Consider the following 22,966-nt stretch of genomic DNA (forward strand, 5'->3'; position numbering starts at 1 on the left):
CCCCCCCCCCTTTCCTGTTTTTATTCCTGGCTGGGACACAAGCTCTAATGAGCATTTGCACTTTCAGCTTAATGAAATTCCCAAGCCTTTTCTGGCATCAGAGCTCTGAGCTTTTCAGTCCAGTTTATTTTTCTCAAAGTTTGTCTCTTAGAAATTTTAAAATCTTAGTTTTATAGCCCTAGTTTGTCTGTTCTACAATTAAAAATGATATAATAGATTTCATAGATGTTAGGGCTGGAAGGGACCATGGGAGATCGAGTCCAGCCCCCTGCCCCCAATGAAATGTATCATGTCATGTTTGGTTGGTCAGTTTATTTCTATACAAGTCTTCTATATCATCCTTGCTACTTACTAAAACTCAGCTTAAAATTGCATTCCATAATGTTGGCTCAGAGAAAATTTGTAACTTATTTTTCAGTCTATACATGTTACAATTGCAGTCACTGTACAGTTATACTCAGAAATGTACTGTATTTAAAATCACTCATTGGGGGTGTCTACACACGCAGTTGATAATTAATGCAAAACAACAAACTCTTGAGCTTATTGCTCCCAGGTGTACCATTTGAACGTGTGTCTGGGACCACAGCATACTGTTCTGGGTCAGAGCAGCCCCAGTTGGCAGGGGTTAACCTGCCAGCCTGGGACTGCTCCCCTTGGCTAAACATGCTACGGAGGGACTGGCTGGGGCACAAGGATGTTTCAGTGTGGGACTAGCTGGCAGGGCCCGCTCTGAAGCACCTTAATGCCTTAGCCAGCTGGGGCACAGTACATGCGCGCTGCTGCAGAGTAAAAAAAAACTCAGACATTTACAGTTGTGGGGTAAATTATTTTACTTCAGCCTAATAGCACATGTGTAGATGCACAATATTTATTGCAGAGCTAATTAGTCTATTCCACAGTAAATGTCTCATGTAGACATGCCCACTAATTACTCTTTCTTGCTTTTTCTCCCACAAACTTAAAGATCACACCACTACCTATATCATAGGTACTCTTTGGCACTCTCCTAGTTTTAATATTTTGTTACTAGAGTGATTTTCATCCAAACAGGTTCTCTTTTCTCTCCCCCACTGTGCTTTATTTTTTACAGTTAACCACTTCATTGCTGCACAATGCTACCACGCTGCCTCTTATTTTTGTCCCTTCCCCCCACCTTAAATCACTTATATACCTCATACCTTGTATTCCAGGCTTGGCTGTATACTGTTTTGCCATGTTCCTGTTTTTCCTATAATATCAGCTTTCATGTCTTGCACCAGGGGTTCTGTCATCTCTATTTTATATGTTGATTTGGGCGTTATTTTTTTTAATCTGACATTCTCCAAAGGAGATCACAGATTTGGAATCGGGTCTGTTGTCCCTTGTAACTATCTGTGCAGTTCGCACCATCGTCCATTTAGTGGTTACAAGAAATACTTAGCCTTAGACTTGCAATATTTTGGGAGTTCTGAAATTATGATTATTAAAGTAGTGAAGTGGGTTGAATTGCTGGCTGATAGGCTTTTCTTTTTCTGTATCTTTCTTTCACTAAGAGTGTTAGTGAAAGAAAGTGTGGAGACAGCCGTGCTTTACTTTGATCAGTGGAAGACTTGTCTTCAGTAGAAAAAGAGAACTACTTTGTATTGTTCAAAGCTATTGTCAAGTGGCTCAGCCAGAAAAAGAGAACTCCAGCTAGCAGATCATTTCCTTATAAAAACTTAGTTTTCCAGAAAGAGGTGGTAAAGTAATATGGCATTTGCATATGATCTTTAAGGTGAGCCTTTTGTATTCATTAGCTACTTGTGTAAAGAGTAGTTAACTTTTTCCCCCTATTGATATGGATTTTTATCACTTTTGCCCCAATTGTATGTCATGGACGTGAAAAGAAGGGCTGGAAGAGGTTAGAGAAGGTAGAGGTGTACCGATTATATTGGTCACATATCTGATAAGCACAGATAAAATGAAAACTAACAATATCAGCAATCTGCTTTTTTTGGCTGGTATAGCCGATAATGTCACTGATAAATGCCACGTGTGCTTGTGCAGCATGCACAATGCCCAGGAATGCAGCATAACAGCTTGGAGAGCAGCATCCTGCCAGTAATTCTGTGGGGGGGAAGGCTTATGGGAAAGGGGTGTGGGGGTTGGTAGACTGAGGCCCCCACAGTGAGGGAGGGAGTGGGGCAGGGGCAGATGCTGTCCAGCCAGGGTGGTAACTGTGACCCTGGAACAGGACGGAGCCACAGGTGGCTTGTCTGGAGGCATGGGGGATGGGTTGGGGAGGGCAGGAACAGCTCCCTACTGTCGCACACAGCTCTGAGGGAGGCATGGGGGAGCATGTGACCCATTGCATGCAAGCTACTCCACTGCCTCCCTGCATCCGGCTGGCTGGCAGTGGCTGTGTGGCCTGCAGAGGGCCGCTGCTGCCCTCACTTGCCCCCTTCCCCAGCCCTGCTCCTGGGAGGCGGCGGCACAGGGTGGTGGGTGGTGGCACTCCATCCCTGCCCACCCATGCTTACCACCTACGGGTACCCCCAGGGGTATGGGTACCCCCGGTTGAGAACCCCTGTGCTATACAGTTTGACCCCTAGGGGCAAGATCCTCCCTCCAGGTTTTAGTTCCAGCTGGATTGGTACACCTTGGCCAAACTCCCCAGTGGCGGATGCAGCAAATACCTGATGTTTCCAAAGAAAGTCGAGGGCTGCAGTGAGAGAGAAAAAGGACACCTAGAAACAGTAGGGGAAAAAATTCTTCCTCGTCACATGTTTCTGGGCTTTTTTGGTTGCAGCATGGGAAAAAGTAGTCTGGGTACAGTTAACTCCACATGTCACACGCCACTGGAGAGCCAGAATGGCACTTCCTTTTGTCCTTCCCTTCCATACACTTATCCCAGCCCCTTTAATCTTCTTTGGTAGGTAAACTGCTTGTGGAGCTCTGCTTCATATTCTGCTGCTGAGCATTGTCCCCTGCCATATCTGCCTGCTCTGGGTTGCAGAGCTGTTCTCATGATCTTTTAGTGATCTGTGTTTAAGTGACTCTGACATGCATTTCTAGGTGTTTCCATAGTGCTTTCATTGCCTAAACTTCAAGATGATTCAGGCAGTTTTGTCACCCTAATAATTGTTCAGGAACTCCGTGAAATGCTTAAAACTACCACTGCGCATTGGCATGTCCTATTTTGGAATGGAAAGGAGATCACCAATCAAATTCATTTAGATAATTCCTACTTAAAAAAAAAAGTACTGAAACTGGCAGGACTATCATATGCTCCATGTTTCTGATGTTAATAGGTTGGTTGGCTGCATTTTAACATGTAACCTAGAAATAACATTTGAAGTTGCCTCATTTATACCAACAATCTACTTCAGTTCTAGTATAGGATAAGTAGTAGTAAAAATAGTATATGTTGATATCCAGGTTTATTATGTAATAGGGAAAAAAAACAGCTAGCCAGCTGCTCTCTGTAAAGATGTTCAGGTTTTGGACTGTCCTTCTGGCTGTTGTTTGGAATAGCCAAAATTTGTTGACTTTCAGGAAACATCCTAGGCCCCAGTTTGTTTTTTCTGGCGTTTGAGGAGAGGTGATATGCTATGATATATAACTATACATGTAACTTGGCATACATCCTTTAACAACAAAATTGCACAACTTCATTTCCGTTCCCTGCTCGGGGAGGAGAGGGGGGAAGGGGGAGGAAGGAAGAGCTACATATGATGGATGCTAACTGTTTGGTTTAATCACTGCTGAGTGTAGTGCTTGAATGCCAAAGTAATGAACCTGAACAGAACAAAAAAAGCTAATAGGAGATACCATAAGATAATCCTGGAGGAAAAAAAGAGGAGAAATCAAGATATAGAAGGAAACAGTGTAGGAAAGGTAGAGGGCACACAGAGGAAAACGCACCGAAAGGGGAAAATAGGGCAAAGCTGAAGAATGAAGCAGAATAAAAAACAAGCGTATTAGATAAAAGGTTATGAGGACGAGTACCTGCAAAATAAAACTCAATTCAGATGTTGAAACATTAAAAGGCTAAGGGAAAACCGTGTAAAGGACTATGCATACTTTTTCCTCAATAAATATGAACAAGTGAGCTGACTTAAAAAAAACAGAAATAACAAAACGAAAGAAATGACCTGATAAAAAGATGCTGTATGGAGCCAGAACAGATTGTGGGGATTGGTGAAGTGCTTATTTCTGCAATAAAGGCTTGACATTCTGAATAGTAAATGCAACTGGGTCCACAAATTTAGAGACAGTGATAAATGGTATGACCTTCTTTTAAGCTGGCTGTCCTGGTTTTGAATCCTTTATAGTTTTAGTTCATTTTCTTCATCTTCAAAGCAGTCAGCTACAGTTATATAAATCCTAAGCTGGTAGCCTCCACCAACCATTAGTGTAGTTTAGGTGAAATGAATAGAAAACCTTTTATTTTGAGAATAAGGCTATAAATCAGGGTTGGGCAAAGTCTGGCCCACAGACTGGATCAGGCCAGCACTGGACTCCGTTTCCCGGTAGCCCCTGTCCATGTCACTGTGGCTGGTTTCCATGGAGACCCCAAGAGTGGTGGTTTCCATGGAGACCAGCCCCAGCCACACTGGCAGGGTCTGCAGCTGGGTGGGGAGCTGCTCCAGGGCCAGAGTCTTGTGGTAATGATGGCATGGTCCAGAGCAGGGGCAGAGCTGCAACCGCTGCCCACACGCCGTGGGCAGGGGTATACCAGCAGCAGATCATGACTCTGCCTCCAGCTTCTGACCACACTATCACTCCTTCAAGATCCCAGTCCCAGAGTCAAAGCAGCTCCCTGCCCAGCTGCATCCTTTGTCAGTACTGCTGGGGCTGGTTTCCATGGAAACCCTGACCCATGCTGTCAGCGCTGCCACTCCTGGAGCCTTCATGGAAACTGGCCACAGCACTGCAGGCATGGATTGCTAGGAAATGGAATCCAGCTGTTGGCTGGATCCACCATTTTGCCTACCTCTGCTTTAAATGGTTAACTAGTGAGTCTACATTTATCAATTCTGTTTTGGAGAGTTGTGGAGTTGTTTTAACATATACTTCAGAGGCAAAGAAGAAAAAGAAGTATACCTTCTTTGCGTACATTCAAATTTTGTAATGTTGACTGAAAATTTAGGCTGCATCTTTAGACATTTACCTTTTTTAAAGGGGAAATTCTTCTTCTTCAGAATACAACACTGCATAGCAAGGAAATCAGTTCATTTAAACCTAAGCCTGTGCAACACTAGAACCATCAAAGAATATGGTGAATGAATGAGAAGTTACCAACAAATGTTACAGTTTAAAGATTACATTCAACATGGGTACTGAAATTGTGCATGCACTAATTGCTTGTGTAAAAGTAGCATCGACATGTGCCAGTGGCCAGACAGGTAATTATAACTCTAGATATCCATTTGTTTATGCAAATATGGTATGCATATGCTTAATTGATTTGCATGTACCTTATGCCAGTGCAGCCTAAGCACCTGTTTTTGGGAATGTGGTGCTGAATGTGTGCAGCAGTTTTGTTTGCATTGGCCTTGGCCTGAAAGAAGCTGACATTTCTGGAGCTTGAAGCAACACATTGCACATTCCAGTGGAAACATGCATATTTCAGATTTATGAATACTTCTTCAGATTAAGTTATCTGCATGCAAAAGACCAATTTTACACATGACAGTTATGTTCAGTGACCTTCTGAATATTTCACCCTGTGCCCTTTTTCTTAGAAAAGACTGTCATCTGTGCTGTAATTTTAACATTTTCCAGCAAATAAAAATTCCAGTAGTCTTTATGTATGGCTGACTGCCTTTAAACTTCCCTAATTGTCCACTTATTTAGCTTGTTTATTTCATTTCTGGTCTAAAAATGGAATTAAAATGATTAAGTGAATGATTCACATGTAAGTGTACCTGCCTTGGAAACATGCTAGAAGCCAAGAGAAAACAAATCTACCGATTTTTTTTTTTAAACTTCTGAGATTTGTGGCAATTTTCAAAATATAAACTGTCTTGGCATTACTCTTCAAATACCTTTTAATGAAGTTTCTTCATTAAAAGAAAAGCAATGTTGTCTTTCTCATTCTATTAAGGTAAATCCCAGGATTTAATGGGTACATAGTGCAGTTGGGCCCAAGAGCCCAGATATTTTTTAGGATGTGAATTGTCCTGGACAAACTAGAATGGGGGGGGGGGGAAAGAAACATTATGTATTTGGACTCAAACCTTAAATGTGTTGGTCCTCACGTTTTTATATAGTAATAAAAATCTCCAAGACCAATTGTCCTTTTCTCAGATTTGTTTCTGAAGAAATATCTCTGTAATAGGAATATGCTGCACTAAAGGGGAGACACTGTCACCAAGTAAGAACAATTCCAGAAGCATACAGTCTGTCTGAATGATGAACCATTTGTCTACCTCTGGCTAACTGAAAATATTATGCTAAATCAAACCCAAGTATTAGATTCAGAAATAGATTTCCTTTGCAGAGCTCGTAACTCAGTATAGTGCATTGTTATTGTAGTATATGAAATATTTGGGTCTAGTCGTCATGCCGTCTAGTTTGAAGTAATTTATGTAAGGATCAAAGCTTCATAAGTCAAGTTTAACATCCTGTATGGCACAGAAAGCTATATTAATTAAGAGCATGCTGTCCCAAGAGGAGAGTAAGCCAGCAACTTCTAGATTAACCTGCATTTGTATTAATGTTGGCACTGGGCGATACCAAGCCTAATTCATACTTCCTATCACTTGACCTTGTCCCAGATTATTTGGGCCCATGGGCCACACAAGATGTTTTGTTGAGCTGTTGCAGGCTGTGTCAGCAACCCCTCACCTTGCATAGCAATGTGCAAAAACTCCCTGTGTGGGAAGGGGCTGGAAGTGCATGGGAAGTGGTGTTCAGGAGTGGGATGGGCAGGTGAGGCTGGGGTCACAGGGCAGGGTTGTGGGGTAGTAACCGAGTAGGGCCTAAGGCAGAGCCATGATCCTGTGCCCATGGAACCTGTGCCCATTGCACAGTGCTGTGTGCCTTGCCCAAGTGGGTCCTGCCCTTGGCGGTGGGTGCGGGATGGACAGGCTGGGGTACCTGGGCAGTGGGACTAGGTCCAGCAGCAGTAGCCAGAAGGAACCGTTGCTGGGCCTGCCGGGAAATAGTGTCCTGCTGCCACCCTACCCCAGTCCTGCTACATGCCTGGGCATGGCAGAACTAGCTGCATGCACCACAGCCTCTTGTGCCTGTGTAGGACAGGGTAGAGGGACTCTCTGTGGGCCAGGCAAAATTTCTCTGTGGGCCGGATCTGGCGTTCAGGCTGTATTTTACCCGTCCCATCCTCTCAGTATTATTTCACATCGATGTGGATGTTGTTCAGGTACACCTAAAATGCAAATTCTTATTTTGTCTGTTTTGATAACTTGCTTCCTTTTTCACTTGGTGTGTCTTCAAGCTTGGCTGTTCTTCCTCACTCAGTGCTACATTCCTCACCTGTGCTACATGTGCTCTGGCACACAGCAGGTTTCCTCATGGGTGGTAGGGGCCCGCGCCCCCCCCCCCCGGCTGTGCTGGCCCTAGCATCTTTACCTTGGGTCCTGGGAGCCTTCCAGTGGTGATTCTGCTGCTCGGAGCCTGGCTGGCAACCACAGCATGGCGCCAACTGGCCTGGTTCTGGTTTTGAGTGGCACTAACCCCATGTGCGCTGCTCTACTTTTTTTCCTCTGGGTTTTTTTTCTCCTTGCAGTGCAGAGAACAACTGCATGTGTGGTATATGGCACTGCAGACGTGTCTGTGGTGCAACATACCACATGACCGCACTCATCGGGACGTGGTTGTAGATGTGCCCTGAATGTGTTTTTATTTCTGTTCATCATGATGATCAAAATGTTGATTGAAAATGCATGTTTATATATATATATAGAGTTAACTTGTGTTCAATTTAGGAAGGTTGCTGAACCAACGGGGAGGTTCTTAAAAAAAAATAAATAAAAGATGGGTTATTTCTACACTGTAATTTTGAAGATGGTTCTTACCTCTTATTTTAAGTGAAAATGTGTAGCGTACATTCTCAGCAGGATATTTCAACAGTGATCTGTGACCTACGGTTGGTTGTGGCACGTTGCAGATCTCCAGAACAAGAGCCACGAAAAGGAAGATAACATTTGTTAAGAACAAAAGGTTATAAAGACTGTATTATTGGAGTAATTTTGGATGCAGAAATTTAATTTTTCCAAAATAGTTGCTTGTAATATCCCTTTGCAGCACATTTTGATTTAGAAACCTACATCAAACAGGTTTGGCTGCTTAAGACAACCATTTGACTCTAGATAAACTATCATGTCCACTGGATAGATGGGAATGGCTTTTGACTGCTATCAACCTGGGCTGAACTTTGACCTGATTACAGAACTGAAAAAAACCAAAAACTAAATATTCATTGGCAATACTCTGTTTACTCTTTGCTCTTGTATATGTTAAAAATAATTTGAAGTTGAATAATAACCGAATCCTTATTGTTGTACATCTAACCTTGCTGAATGGTATAATAAATAGGAAGAAAGCCAGTACTGTTCATATTATTTGGGGGTGATGTTACCTATTCTACTCGGTAGGTATGAGCAGGGTTAAGTTCTAATTTACTTAGAAATCTACGTATGATGCTAAATTTGTTTTTTTTTTTGACTTGCATATTGCAGTGTGCATGTGTGGGCTAGGTGTATTTTGTTGCGTTTATTCTAGTAGACCTAAGGTGCAGGGCAAAAGGGAAGGAGATGAATTTCTGTGTTCAGAAAAGAGCTCATTTAAAAGCAGTGTGTAGTAACACATTTTTAAGCTCACTCAGCATTATCAGAATCTTTTATAATAGAGTAATATCTTTCTCTAAATTGAAGGAAAATTATGTGATAAAGTACTTGCTGGCATCTGAAACCACAGGACCTCCAGTCATTTTGCAGGCTACAAAAAACTGGTCAGTGATATCTCAGTTTATGCTACCTCACATTTCCTACCAGTCAATAAGGAGCCAAGGTCAAACTAAAGCAGTTTCCATAAAGGACAGTCAAAATGAAATGTAAGGTTTCCTCTTTCCCTTTCTTAAAGCTTTTTTACTTTGACCAACCACTGCCATTACTACCTATAACAATTTTCAACTACAACTTCAGAGGCATTCTTATTGGCAAGTGACAAATCAGAAACCCTATTTGCATCCAGTTGCATTTCAGTCGGAGCAAATAAGAGAAGTACAATGAGTGTTCGTTTTCTCCTCTCTTTTCCTTTGTGTACGGGTTAACTCCTTGTGTACTTTTTTTTTTTTTCCAGAAGAGAGAGAGAGTGCTATATCACTTATATGCTATTATGAAATATGCAAGTACATAATTTTAAAATTCAATGTTCTTGTTTTATAATTTTTATGTTATCTTCATAAATGATTCCTTACCTATGTTTTAGATTTTAATTCGCACATAAAACCGGAGAGGGGAATAGGGAACCCAATTATGACAATGTATACAACTTTGGTTCATCTCCAGGAAGAGTGGTTGTGGGCTACAGGAAGGGTGGTTGCTCCTCAAGGGAGCGATCCTATGGGCAAAGGAGACAACTGCAAATCTATAAAGAAATGTATGCCACCTCACCCAAAGTCCAGAGCCCACAGTTATGCTTTACTCAACCTTGGTGCAGCCACAGCTGTAGTATTGTGTCCAGTTCTGGACGCCACACTCCAATAAGGACATGGTAAAGCTTGAGAGGGTCCAGAGAACAGCCACCCGTGTGATCAGGGATTTGCATGGCAAGCCATACCAGGAGAGGCTGAGGGATCTCGGACTCTTCAGCCTAAAGAAAAGAAGACTGAGAGGGGACCTGATTGCGGCTTACCGCTATATCAGAGGCATACATCAGGGGCTCAGTGAACAACTCTTCACCAGGGCGCCCTGGGGGGAAACTAGAAACAATGGCCACAAACTCCTGGAAGATAGTTTCAGGCTGAAAATTAGGAAAAACTTCTTTACAACTAGGGTGTTCAGACTATGGAACAAGCTCCCCCCAGAGGTGGTGCAATCATCTATCCTAGAGGTCTTCAAGAGAAGACTGGATGGTCACTTGGCTGGGGTCATTTGACCCCAGATGTCTTTCCTGCTCATGGAGGGGCTGGACCCGATGATCCTTTGGGGTCCCTTCCAGCCCTATGATTCTATGTTTTTTATTTTAGAGTGAGCTTTAGGTATACCTTCTGATAGGAAAAGGGGATTCAGAAACCTACCTATTTTTAACATAGAATTTGATCAGTGGATGAAAGGACATGGCTGCCTGTGATAGAAGGGGCCTCAGCATAATCATCAGGCTATTCCATCCAGTTGTATATTAACATGTTCCTGTTAAGATGTGTTGTATACAGTGCCTAATGATGGAATGAGCATGCAGCCCTGTGCCTGCAAATTTGCTGGTTATGACTTTAAGGCTTTTGTTTTTGTTTCAACATTAATGTGAAAGCAACCAGAGCTAAAAAGATACTGTATTGAGAAGAGAGACTGCAGAGGCCAAGCTGGTTCTGGGGAGCTGTTGAGGCATACTATTTAAACATTTTATGGATCTGAAGTTAGGTACTCTAAGATGCTCATAACTAGTTATGGATTGTATTTAGATCCTGTGTTGTGCATTTTGGATAGTGGAGATTAGTCTGATATTTCCAAGTCCGGTGTGGATGGCTTCCTTTTTCCTGATGGAGCCCGAAGTAGCATCTTATTGTGAAATACAGAGTGATAATAGAATACAGAAGAACTTTTCACTTTATCATTAAAAATATGCATTTCAACAATTCTGGTATGCTATAACTCTCAGAATCTGGAACTTCTTTGAATAGGTTGCTTCAGCAGTCAAATAGGTTTGTTGTTTTACCTTTTTGCTGAGTGGATTAAAAAGCTTTAGTTTGAGCTTCATTGTAGTTCCATTAAAAATGGAATTGTCTTTTGTGAATTCTTGTGAGTTGTTGCTTCAAAATGGATTAAAAAAATAATAGTGGTAGTGTAAGAAATTTTGCCCTTTATAACTCATTAGAAATTGTAGGCCTACTGATGCAAGTAAAAACCTGTCGGATATTAAAATACTATTGTTTATTAGGGCTGTGCAAAGCTTCAGTCCCTGATTCGATTTGGCAGAGCTTCAGCCCGATTCGGTGGCCGAATCTCTGAATCGAATTAGAGGACCCTTTAATCTCTCTAAATCAAATCAGAACCCTCCAAATCAGTGTGGAGAGATTCGGCGATTTGCATGTAGACACAGTTTTAAATGTTTTTTCTACATACCTCTAGGTAGCAGGTGGCTCGTGAATGCTGCAATGCTGGGGCGCGTGGAGTGTCCCACAGGAGTGCAGGGGGTCCCCAGTGCGATTTGGCAGCAGACACAGAAGCACTTCTGGTCCACTTCTGGGTCTGCTGGGGAGTGTGCTGCCTCCCCTCACCCCCCAGCTCGGCAACCGGTGCCTCCTGGGTCTGGGGGGTGGTGGTCCACTTCCGGGTTCACCACCAAGCACATGGAGGGCCCCCCTGCACTCCTGTGGGACAGTCCATCTGCCCCAGCATCGCAGCGTTCGTGAGCCACGCTGGTACCTCGAGGTATGTAGACAAAACTTTTAAAGCTGCATCTATGTCAGAATTGCTGATTTGCCAAATCTGCATCAAATCTTCAGATTCGGATTTGGGCTGAATCTGAAGTGAATAAGTCCTGCCCTATTGCTTATCCAAAGATGAATAAAACCATTTTGTGAAAGTGGCTTCATCATTTGTTGGGGTAAGTATTATCTCTTTTACAGACTTTTTTTTTCAAAATTGAAGTGTTTCTGAACTAAACGTGTATCTTGAAGTATAAAGGCATTCCTTATATAACAAATGTAACTATGCCCTGGATGATCTTGTTGAAGTGCTAGAAAAAATGAAGAAGCTGTTGCAGCAGAGGCTGCTGGAGGAGTGGGGGGAGGTTTGTACTTGTCACTTTTAACTGGTTGAAACCTGGAAAGGCTTTTATGAGCTATTAACAAGTGTTCTGTATTACTCTGATCATGTTTTGAAACCTCCTTTATCTGAATAAAAACCCTGGGTCAAGTCCTTCTTGAATTAATGTTCTCACTTGGTGCACCTCTCTGCAGTTTCTATCACAAGGTAAACCTGCATAGTTTTTGACCAGCTGCTAGGGAATTTTTTTCCTCCAAAGTGTGTGAGATTTGAAGGACAGGTGGGCGTGAGGAAGGCTGGATAGATTTCTGTTGTGTTCACCAAAGTATCCCTTTATTAGATGCAGAGGCATAGCTAACTACTGTGGTGCCCTGGGCTACCATAGTAGCGGGGCAGGGTTGGCAGTATTGTGCTGAGCGTTGGAGAGCAGTGTGAGAGAAGAGTCCTACCTGTTATGGCAAGGAATCATGGTATTCTGGTGACTGATGCTGCTGTGGTCCAGGCCCAGGCTGCTATGGCTTTGGGTGGGCTCCCCACACGCTGGCTACTCCTGCAGTTGCAGCTCTGTTCTGGGCCCCACCTCTACATCAGTGCTCGAGGCTGGTGACGTGCTTGCCCAACCCTATCCAGAGGGAATATCGCTCAGACCACAACACCTGCCTGAGGTTTTAGATTGCCAGAAACAATAGTTCTAAGCTGGGAACTGCACACTCGTTTCAGCGGGTATGACTTGGAAGATGGTGATACTTTGAAATTTCACTGTTCCATGCTTTGTTGAGCAGTGAAATACTTAAGCAGAGAAAGGTCATATTGTGACATCTACAATACCATTCCCCAAGGGAAAGTTTGTGTCTGCTAGGGGAGAGGCTTTTAGTAACTTTTTTGAGGCTAGATGTTGGTTGCAATTGACTTTATTTTTTTGCGGGGGGGAGGGGAGAATGGATGGGGAAGGGAGAGGTTCAATTTGCAATAATCAAATACCATGAAGAGAAAAAGCAATAGTTATTGTATCTTTAGGAAGGCTTTTGTTACACGATTGAGTCTGGCCAGCCAGTAATGTAGGGAATACTGTGGAGTTTTAAAAGGTTGAACAATCATTGATGTGAGACTTTTAGCTCTTTCCTATTTCTTAAGCCAATTCTGTTAGTGCTTGCAATGTGTAAAGTGACAGTGAGTACATCTGTACAAACAGACAATCCAATTTTTAACTTTGATATTAGGGGAGGGTGACAAATCTCCCTCCGATCAAAATACCAAACATTTATTTGGGTCCAGTGCACTGCCAAATGATTGCTACTCATGCTTGCCCCTCTACTTCTCCCTTTCACTTGTTTTAATCCACCTTTCAGTCTTTACCCAATGCCTGCTAGAAGGAATGAGGGAATGTGTGAAGGGTACCTTAAGTCTTTCCAGACCAAGGTATCTCCTTTTTCCAAGGTAATAGGGTCAGCCCATAGGGTCCTCCCAAGTCCTGTTTTTCTTTGAGTCCCTCCCTACACTGGCAGTGACTACAAGTTGTAATAAAGTTACTAACTTGCTTTTATAAAGGTATAACTTGTCAAATGCCTGTATTTACTCTCATTAACCTAAAAGATGTCTTTCCAGGATTCTGAGAGTAAAATGAAAAATCCCACATATGCAGTATCAGTTTTGTCTTGAGAGAGAGAGAGAGAAATTCCCACCTGATTTCAGAAATCTAGCAATGTTGTCCAGTCTAATCAATGACATCAAGGAGAAGCAGAAAATTATCTTGCTCTTTTGTTTTTCCTCCCCCTAAACAGGCATAATTTCCATATGTGATCTGAATGGGAGCAAGGCCATGAGCAGCCTGCCAAGATCCCTAGGTCTTTCCTTTTGATTTGATCAGATCTCCTCCCCTTACCCCATGTGTAATAATTAGCATTTTGGGCATCCTTTAAGATTATGATCCTGTGTTTGGAAATACTGATGAAAGGCGACATTTGATATTATAAATGAACAATCTTGAAATTACATTTTCAGATTATATATAAAAGTATCTGATGATCCAGAGAAATTTTAGTTTTTGTGAGACAATATGAATCATTTCAAATGTTCTGTGCTCCGTTAAGTTTTCTCCATGCCTGCTGTTGGACAGATTGTTCTCACTCTGTTTGAATTTCAAAACTATCTTGTTCATTGACCTAGAAATGCAACTAAAATAATGACTTCTGATGTGACCAGCTTTGGGAGAAGCTAGAATGTGTTCTTTCATATGCTTTTATGAAAAGAAATGTGCTTCATTTTGTTGCACATTTCAGGATGATTTTTTAGTCTACAGATACTGTAGAACAGCTGTGTTATGCTGTGAATATGCTGCTGGTTAAAAAATAATATGTTTTAATTTGCATGCATCTCCATTTGAAAGTGAGAAATGTGGTTTTAGTATTTGTTCAGTGAGTCTTTATCTCAGTATATTTGGGGGGGATTAAATATTGTGGACACGAGCACATCCAGTAGATATTGATTAACTGAAGATGGTGAAGACACTGCAGTTTTATTTTGGATGATCCTGTCTTCTAAATGAATAAAGATTCATCATCAGACCAATCAGTAATTTAGGCTATGATGACTTTGCTTTTCCCCTTCCTCCTCAAGTCTTCTTGCTATCCTTGCATTACTCAAATAGACTGATGTAGTGTAGCTTGAACATGGTGTAGTATGATCCCATTTCTCATTCAATTTCCAAAGGAGACTAATGTTGTTTTTTTATTGTATGAAAGTTCCCTATTTATCTTAATATGCTTTAACTGTTGATTTGACTTTGTAGAAAAAGAAGTGAAATATTCTATAGAAAAACCATTTCCTGTCTGATCTTGCAGTTCTCTTGCTGAAGGAAAATTTACAAAACACCTTCAAGAGATGAATTTGAATAGGCTAATGAATTTAAAAACAAAAATTCATTAGCCTATTGGACGCTAAGAACCAGGGATTTAACACAGACAATAATGTCTTGGCCCATTGTAATCTGAGTGATACTTGGTAATCTCTGCACTTTACAGGTGATAGCAACCCTCCTGAACAGTTTTGCTCTTCCACTTACCAAGTTTCTACTGCATCTCTCTTGTCTGTTCATGACCTGATAAATTAAAACAGGATATAAAGGAAATTACCTATGGAGTTCTGCACAAGCCCTTGTTCCATCTGCTGTTTAGCTTTGCTGTGTCTGGTTGTCTTCTAGAGACCTGGGGGAAGTGTAGGTACTGTGGAACCCAAAAGTTTGTCTATGTCCTTCCCAACTATATTGTTTGCCCAGCAGAAGATATCACTCTCAAAACTACTTGCCCCTCACATTTTTTCCTGGATGGTCATGGCTACATCACCCCAACACTACTACATATTACTCTTGTGCATAGAAACTCCAGTAGTTGATAAGGACCTTATTGCGCTAGGTTCTGTACACATAGAGCAAAGAGATGTTTCTTTCCCAAAACCAAGAGATGACAGACACAGGTAAGAAGTAGGGCTGTGTGAAACAGCGCCATTTCATTTCGACTTCTGTTTTGCCATTTCGAAGGGATAGTGTTTTGTTTCATCGTTTTGTTTCATTTTGAAGCACTGTTCCATTTTGTTTTGTCAAAGCTGTTTTGCTGTTTCAGTGCTGTTTCAACGTTTCACCTGTAGGCTATAATGGGGAATCATGAAAACACCTATAACTTTGTCATTTCTTACCTGATTCAGATGAAACATAGAGGTTCTTGTACAATAGCTTAAAATGAAGTCTTATTTTCACATATTGTGGGGGGTGGGGACATGGGTATAGGTTTGTGGGAGGCTGTTAGTGTGTTGGTATGTGGGGTGTGGCCGAGGGTGTGGGCTTGTGAGTGTGGGGTGAAGGAGCATGTGGGTGTGTATGTGGATATATGGGGTGTGAGTGGGTATGCAGTTTGTGGGAGCTGTGTGGGGGGGTAGGGTTGCTGGGGTGTGTAAAGGGGTGTGGGTGTGGGGGTCTGCATTAATGGCAGTGTGGGCTGTGTGTGGGTGCATGTGCATGGTGGGGTGTGCGTGTGGGACTTGCCCTAAGAACTCTCGCTCTCATTTACTCTTGCTTGCACTGTCTTGCTCTCTCTCACTCCTGGCCCTGGGGTACCAGCGTGAACCCTGTGCTCTTGCGGTCTGGTGATGCAGCCGGGGGCCACGTGGTGGTGGAGCAGCCCGAAAACTGGCAGATGGAGAGTTCCAGTTGGGGGGTGGGGCAGGGCCTGGCTGGCCTTGTTGCTGGCTCCTGCTGGCTTCCCCTGGGTCCTACTGACCCTGGCTCCTGTCATCTTTGACAGGCAGCCAGAAGCAGATAAATTTAGAAAATGTATATTTAGGGGCCCCATGGGCTGGATAGAATGTCCTGGTGGGCCGAATGCAGTTTGCAGGCTGTATTTTTGTCCACCCTTAGTTAGAGAAATGCATATGATATAATATTTTATTCTATAAGATGCTTTGGAGAGGTACCTACTCCTGTTAAACTCTTTAGTACACTCACAAGCTCACTTTTGACTGACAGCATGGATTTCTTTTGGTCTGAGTAATCTCACCTATCATAGTAGAAAGGGTTTTAATTGTTGTTGTGGTGTACAAGGTAATATTTCTGTTAGACTGTTCTTAGTGGTAGCAGATGACAGAACAAAGAGCAATGGTCTCAAGTTGCAGCAAGGGAAGTTCATGTTAGATGAAAGGAAAAATTTTCTCACTAGGAGGGTAGTAAAGCATTGGAACAGGTTACCCAGAGAGGTCATGGAATCTCCATCCTTGGAGGCTAGACAAAGCCTTGATTGGGATGATATGGTTGGGGATGGTCCTGCTTTGAGCAGGGGATTGGACTAGGTGATCATCTGAAGTCCCTTCCAACCCTGACTTTCTATGATTTAGGACATTTGCTTTGCTTCATTTTGCAGCACACTGCCATCTTTTGGCACTGTGCTTTAGAAAGCTCTTGAAATACCCTGAAACCTTCAAAAGCTATATAAAATTGATTTTCAGCTTATCTCTTGATTGACATGGATATGTCATTATTTGATATGTAATGGCAACATTTATTGGTATTGCTGTTAGTATGCTTTATTTCCCGATTTAAAGCTAAACTGGAGTTAAAGTTGAACATATTCTGTTTAACTTAGGGGTAATCGCATTTGTGGGGATGCTGTAGCTATCATCTAAATAGATATTGCAGATGGAGGAAATTTAGAGATAAGATGAGACTTTAAAGTAATCCAACATATTAAGGAAAATACATGCTTAAAGCATCTAGCCAACCTCTGTCCTGAAGTGATGCCACATAACTATGTAATTATCCTAACTACTTAAGTGTTTCTATAATAATATTAGAGTCAACTAATTCTTTTTTTCTTTTCCTTTTTTTTTTTTTTTAAATGCTATCTTAGGCTGCTTACAAATGTCAACCCCTCCTCCCCCCAAAACGGCACTCTCTTTTAAACTTGGCGAGCCTCTCTGCTGAGCACAGTGCATACCCAGAAGAGGCATTGCATTAGTTTGACCTGGGTTGTCCAATGCCTGTATAGACCTGGTGCTTCAGCAGGCCTTTATGACACTTAGTTGATTGAATCAGCTTTATTAGATAAGTGTCAAAAAAGCCTACTGAAGCACCAGATCTATACAGGCATTGGGCAAACCAGGTCAAACTAAAGTGCTTCCTCTTCTGGTAAGGCGCCATTTTTTTTCTCATATCTGTTGGTACCCTTAGACTGCTTTTGTTTCCTTATTACACTGTTACATAGCAAAGATGAGACCTGTTTCAGTGTTCAAAGTTGAGACCTGTTGAGGCAGTCAGCAAGCTATGCTCTTTTTGTGATGTCTGGTTTCTACCAGAAGGATTCTCCCCATGAGAAGCCACAAATGTTCATGCTGTTTATTCTGAACCAAAAATAGTGGTTGTGGGAGAAAAAATAAGCTGAATGCAATGAGTTAAGTCACTCCCAGGATATTTTCTCCCAGGAGAATGAACATTTGTACACTTTCCCACTGTTTAACTCCTTCCTGGAACCATAGAGCTCTTTCTGGTCTCTGCCTCTCCCATAGACCAGAGAGAGGAGGTCAGTTGCCATCTCTTCTCCAAATGGTTCCTTACATGCCAGGGTCCCCACTGTGAGAAGTAGGCTGGGGTTTTTGCCCTGCTGCTTCATCTGCTTTGGTCCTGGGCACCAGGAGCTGAGTGGAGGCAGTGGTACTGCAAGCTCCCTGCTTGCTTCTCACACCAGAGTCTCTGGAGTGAAAAGTGGGCTGGGGGCTTTGCCATGCTACTCCCCTCCCCTCCCCTCCCCTGCTCAAGCAGCCTCCACTTTCTACCTGTTTCCCAAATTGGACAGTCCCTGGTTCCAGGAAGATATTGGGGTTTTGCGACTTCTGCTGGTTCTTCCCTCCTCTCCCCTCCCCCCTCCTCCCCCCCATTGATCAGCTGGGCATCAGGGGCAGGGATTACAAAGCCCCAGGGGCTGGAAAGTGGGCCAAGAAGAGCTTCCCCAGCTCAGTTCTTGCCCCCTGAGCTTTCAAATGCTGCTTCTGCTGCCAAGATAAATGGCAGGGGCAGGATAGCTCAGACCATACACCAGGAATTGGTGCAGGGGAGAGCGTCTCCAAGCTTGGCTCCTTGCCCTGCCATAATCCCTTTGCCTCCCAAATCTCTGGGAACTGGGAGCAGGCCAAAGGGTGCAGAGCTGCAAAACCCTCTGTCTGGTTTTCAGACTGCAATCCCTGGTCTGAGAAGTGGGCAGGAGGAGGCTTTGCCCCACTACTTCAGTCTCCTCCCCAGAAATTGGAGGATTGGAGCAGCCCATGCTTTCTCTAGACTGGGACCATCCCAGTCTTGGGAAGGCTCAAGGAGCAGGAAAGAGGAGGTGGTTGCAAATTAAATGTTTGCACTACTCCCTTTCCCTGAATCATTTCTAGCAGTGGAAACACCGCTGCTAGAAATAAATGTTTGCACACAGCCCTTGTCTTCCCACCCTCGAAACATTTAGGCTCAAGAGGAGGGAGGCAGTATACCAGGGAATGACATGAGTGGTCCCATAGGTACTGCTGCTTAGTTCACTGTCTCGGACTGTACTGTCCTTATGTCTTCAACTCTAGGTTACAGATGGGTAACCTTCATTTGCCAGGATTCAGAGGCTTAACTTCTGAAGAAAACTATTGGTTAATAATAATTTAGGAGAAATGGGTATTTTCCCCCTCCTTTTCTTGCCGTAAAAGGAAATAGTCAGTGCTCCAATCTTTTTGGTTTCCATAAAAAAAATTGCAGAAAATAAATATAGGGGGGGGTGTGCAAAAAAAAAAAACTCCATCAATAAGTGCCAAGGGTATAGGATAGGTACTCTTTGTTATACTTTGCAAAGATAACAAAATAAAATAGTTGTGTACTGTACTCTTGTGTCCCTTTCATATTTAGTTATAATGAATCTTTGAATAATAGGGTTGATCATAATACTTGGCAGGTGGGACTTGCTAATCAGTTTCTTGTCTGGGTTCTTCAGCAGTCAAGGAATCTAGTATATAAGTGCCTTTTTAAGAAGGAAATCTAGGGTTTTTTGTGTTTTTTAAATGTAGGTCTTTAGTGACAGTCCTGTCTCTTTCAAAAGTACAAACATTCTCATTTTTTTTCTGCTCATTTACATCTGCTTTGTATTAATGTAACTGCAGTGACATGAAAGGAATTGATACTGACTTACACCAGTGCGACAAATCCTGTGTTTAGTGTATAATCATAGTCGCTTAATTAAAACTCTTTCAAATCATTTAAGCTTTGGTTTAATGTATTTACTGGAATAATAAACTGATTTGTAAATATTTTCTACTAATGTTATGATTTCAGCAAGCTTTTTTCATTTTCTGCCTTACAGTTCACTTGCAACCAAAGACCATAAACATGAAGAAATAGAGCACAGATGAGTAAGTGTACAGCAGATATTCAATATACAGAAACTCATGTATTTCCTTTTAATCAAAATGAGAGTTTTATCCCATTTTTTTCTGCTGCCTACCAAAATTTGCATATTAATTATGAATCTGAAGGATTGGTATGAAAAGTAACCATTTCTACTGTAGTTACAGTTTTATTGTAAATCTGATGTATAATTTAAGCCATTTTTTCATAAACTGGACTTGTAATTTGTACATTGTACTATTTCCCATCTATTTCTATGCAGCTGCAGTCTGGGTAAGTGGTTCAGTTATAGTTTGTGTTAGCCTTAAAGATTCACTGATATCTCACGGAAAACTTTGCAAAACATTTTGTTTAAAGAGAATTAATCTTAGATGTTGTATTTTCTAGGGACATTTGTATGACAATAGGCTCCTTGCAATGTTTTACATGCTCTGGACTTTGGGTAGTAATTTCCTGTGTGACATCGTAATCCACCGCTGTAGAAAGGTGTGTGATCTTATAGTCAAGTATGGCCAGAATTATAAAGCCAAGTTGGAAGAGTTAGACAACTAAATCCTTAGGTTTGGATACCTAAATAAGTGTCCTGGTTTTCAGAAGCACTGAGCACTTACAATCTAATCTACAATTTGCTTCTGAAAAATCTCACAATTTGGATTTAGGAAGTTCCCAACATAGAAACTTCTGGCCTCTGGTTTTAATGACTAGGCAGTAGAAATAGATGAATTCCAGCAACAAGTTATTTCCATGTACATTTTCCTAGTATCAGTTATTAAAAAAAATAGCAGAAGCAACAAATGGAAATAATTTAATTTAGAATATGCCTATAAAATTTATCAAGTTGTTGATTATTTTATTTTCCATGTGACAGGAGCATCTGTTCAAAAAATATCTTATTTTAGAAGGTTAAGTATTCTTTCACTGAAGCTCAGGCTACCATTAGTGTTGTTTCTTGTATCATCTGCTATAGAGTTTCTGAAAGGAAAGGTAGCCTGTGACCATCTTGCTTATTTCCTTTACATGCCCTTGCTTCCATTGGGCTTGGAAGCATGGGTCACAAACTATAGTTACTTCCAAACTTGAATTTCCCATGAAGCAGCTGATGCACTACAACACTGGAAAATTGCACTATAAATATATTACTTTAAATATTATTCCTTGCAGACTGGAAATAAACTAAAACTCCTGTTACTCTTTTGACTGTTACACATACATACCACTGTGTAAAATCAGTCACATGCAAGTCAAATGTCTGTTATCAGTTTTGGCCTGTTATTCTTGCTTACATTATCAAATTGTTTCCAATTTTTTAAGATTAGGAGAGGCTGAGACCTGTGGCTTACAGAATTTTAATCTTGATAAATAGTGCAAAGATTAATGCTTTTATCAAAATTATGCATTCCTTTTAAAATGCTAAAATTACATAGTAATATGGGCAGATTTCCATTTTCTTGATCAACAACGGAATGATCACAGAAAGGCCCCTTGGATAATTCATTTCTGTCCATCGAGGCTGACATGAGGCAGGGTTACTAAACAGCCTCCTTTTGACAGGATAGACCAATAGTACGGTTTTTATTCATTGCTGTGTTACTGGCACGGGACCATTTTGGGCATATATCCAGGTCCCTAGGAAACTTGGAAACATTCCACTTTAAAGAACTGAAACTGTGGCTAACAAACCAGCTGCTGTATTGAGCTCAGAAGGAAGTCTTTGTAGTTCTGTGGAAGGAACTTAAGTTATTTGCATAACATCCAGCAGTCCTAATGGGAGGGATTGGCAGAGCACAGCAGCTGGGTAGGCATTTAGTTTTTATCTTTTCGCTGTGTTTGGCAGGGGTTCTAAAACTTAGTCAAAGGTGAGAAGAAGGGGAAATCAAGGAAACTACTCAGAAGATGATTTGTGTATGAGGAAGAGAGATGCTTAGAGCTGAGGAAAGAGATATTACGCACATTGATTTGTATCGGCAGTATTCATTGGAGGACATAAGTTTTGTTCAATTTAATGTCTATTAGTGCAAGTAAAAGCAGTCAGTAGTAGGTAGATCAGTGTTTTTTGGCATCCAGCACCCCTCCATAACTCTTGTGACTTGAACCACCCCAATTTAGTATCTAATTTGTTCCAACCTTAACTCCTGGCAGAGTGGGGCAAGCAGGGGAAGGAGGAACAAGCACTTAGCCCCTCCACCCCCCGTGAGCAGGGGAAACCATGACATTTACCTTTTTGGACATAGACATGCCTATGCTTAGCTTCTTGCACAACAGGAGAGGAGTGAGCACTTAACTCCACATACAGGGACCATCAGGGACAAATGTGAGCTTGCCCTGAGATGAGTTGATCTCCTTGCACCCTGCAGCACCCCCAAGAGTAGCTCATGGCACCCCTGTTGAGAACAACTGAGTAAGGTAGTGCCACAATCACTAAGTGAGGTGTATGCATGTAAGCAATTTTTTAAAGTTTTTCTTCTTTTTATGGGAGATGAACATGACAAAGGAGAGTATGAACAGTATATATAAAGACAAGGAACAGTAACGTACTAGGCGGTTAATTTATTCATCTGACCCACTTCTAAAACAAAGCATTCTTGGTGTTCCTGTATCATGAAATTATGGAATAACTAATATTTAAGCACAAGCAACCAGTAGTAAAACCACAAGGATTATGTAAAATAATCAAGAGAACTTGGCCACCAAAAGGGAAATTTGAGATTTAAAAAAAAAAAAAAGTGGTGTCCAGGGATCCTGGTTTTCTCTGTTTTAAAAATAGCAGGTTCTCTGATAAAATCCCAAATTCTCTGATTAACCCCCCCATCCATGTTTTTCCGTGATTAAAAAGAAATGCCATTATATATGTGTGTCTGTATTGTGTTCAACTGATACCTAGATATAGATATCTGTATATATGTGTATAGGTATCAGTTGAACACAATGTTTTATGTATAATCTTTAAGCAATTCAGAAGCCTACCAGTGCCTCAATTATTATCATACAATAAATTTGAAATATCTTTATATTTTGGCATTTTGATGTTTTTTTTATCATAAAAAAATCAGAGCTGTCCCTGCCCCCTTTGCTCACCGGGATGCAGATACAGCTGCAGCTGTCTTCCCTACGCTCTTCCACACACCATGCAGTCCTCTTGCCATGC

General features: G+C 41.7%; 1 protein-coding gene across 7 annotated transcripts in view; it reads left to right on the forward strand.

Moving 5' to 3' along the window:
• SIPA1L2 (signal induced proliferation associated 1 like 2) overlaps window positions 1-22,966 on the forward strand; it is a 324,678-nt gene that overhangs the window by 102,080 nt on the left and 199,632 nt on the right. For all 7 annotated transcript variants that reach the window (XM_019526878.1, XM_019526880.1, XM_019526883.1 and 4 more), the window contains exon 3: window positions 19,778-19,826. The gene's annotated coding sequence lies outside the window, so the exon portion shown is untranslated. The remainder of the gene's footprint in view (window positions 1-19,777; window positions 19,827-22,966) is intronic.

This window comes from Gavialis gangeticus, unplaced genomic scaffold (assembly GCF_001723915.1).
Source record: "Gavialis gangeticus isolate Ggan-Ray unplaced genomic scaffold, GavGan_comp1, whole genome shotgun sequence".
In the NCBI taxonomy this organism is placed as follows: Eukaryota; Metazoa; Chordata; order Crocodylia; family Gavialidae; genus Gavialis; species Gavialis gangeticus.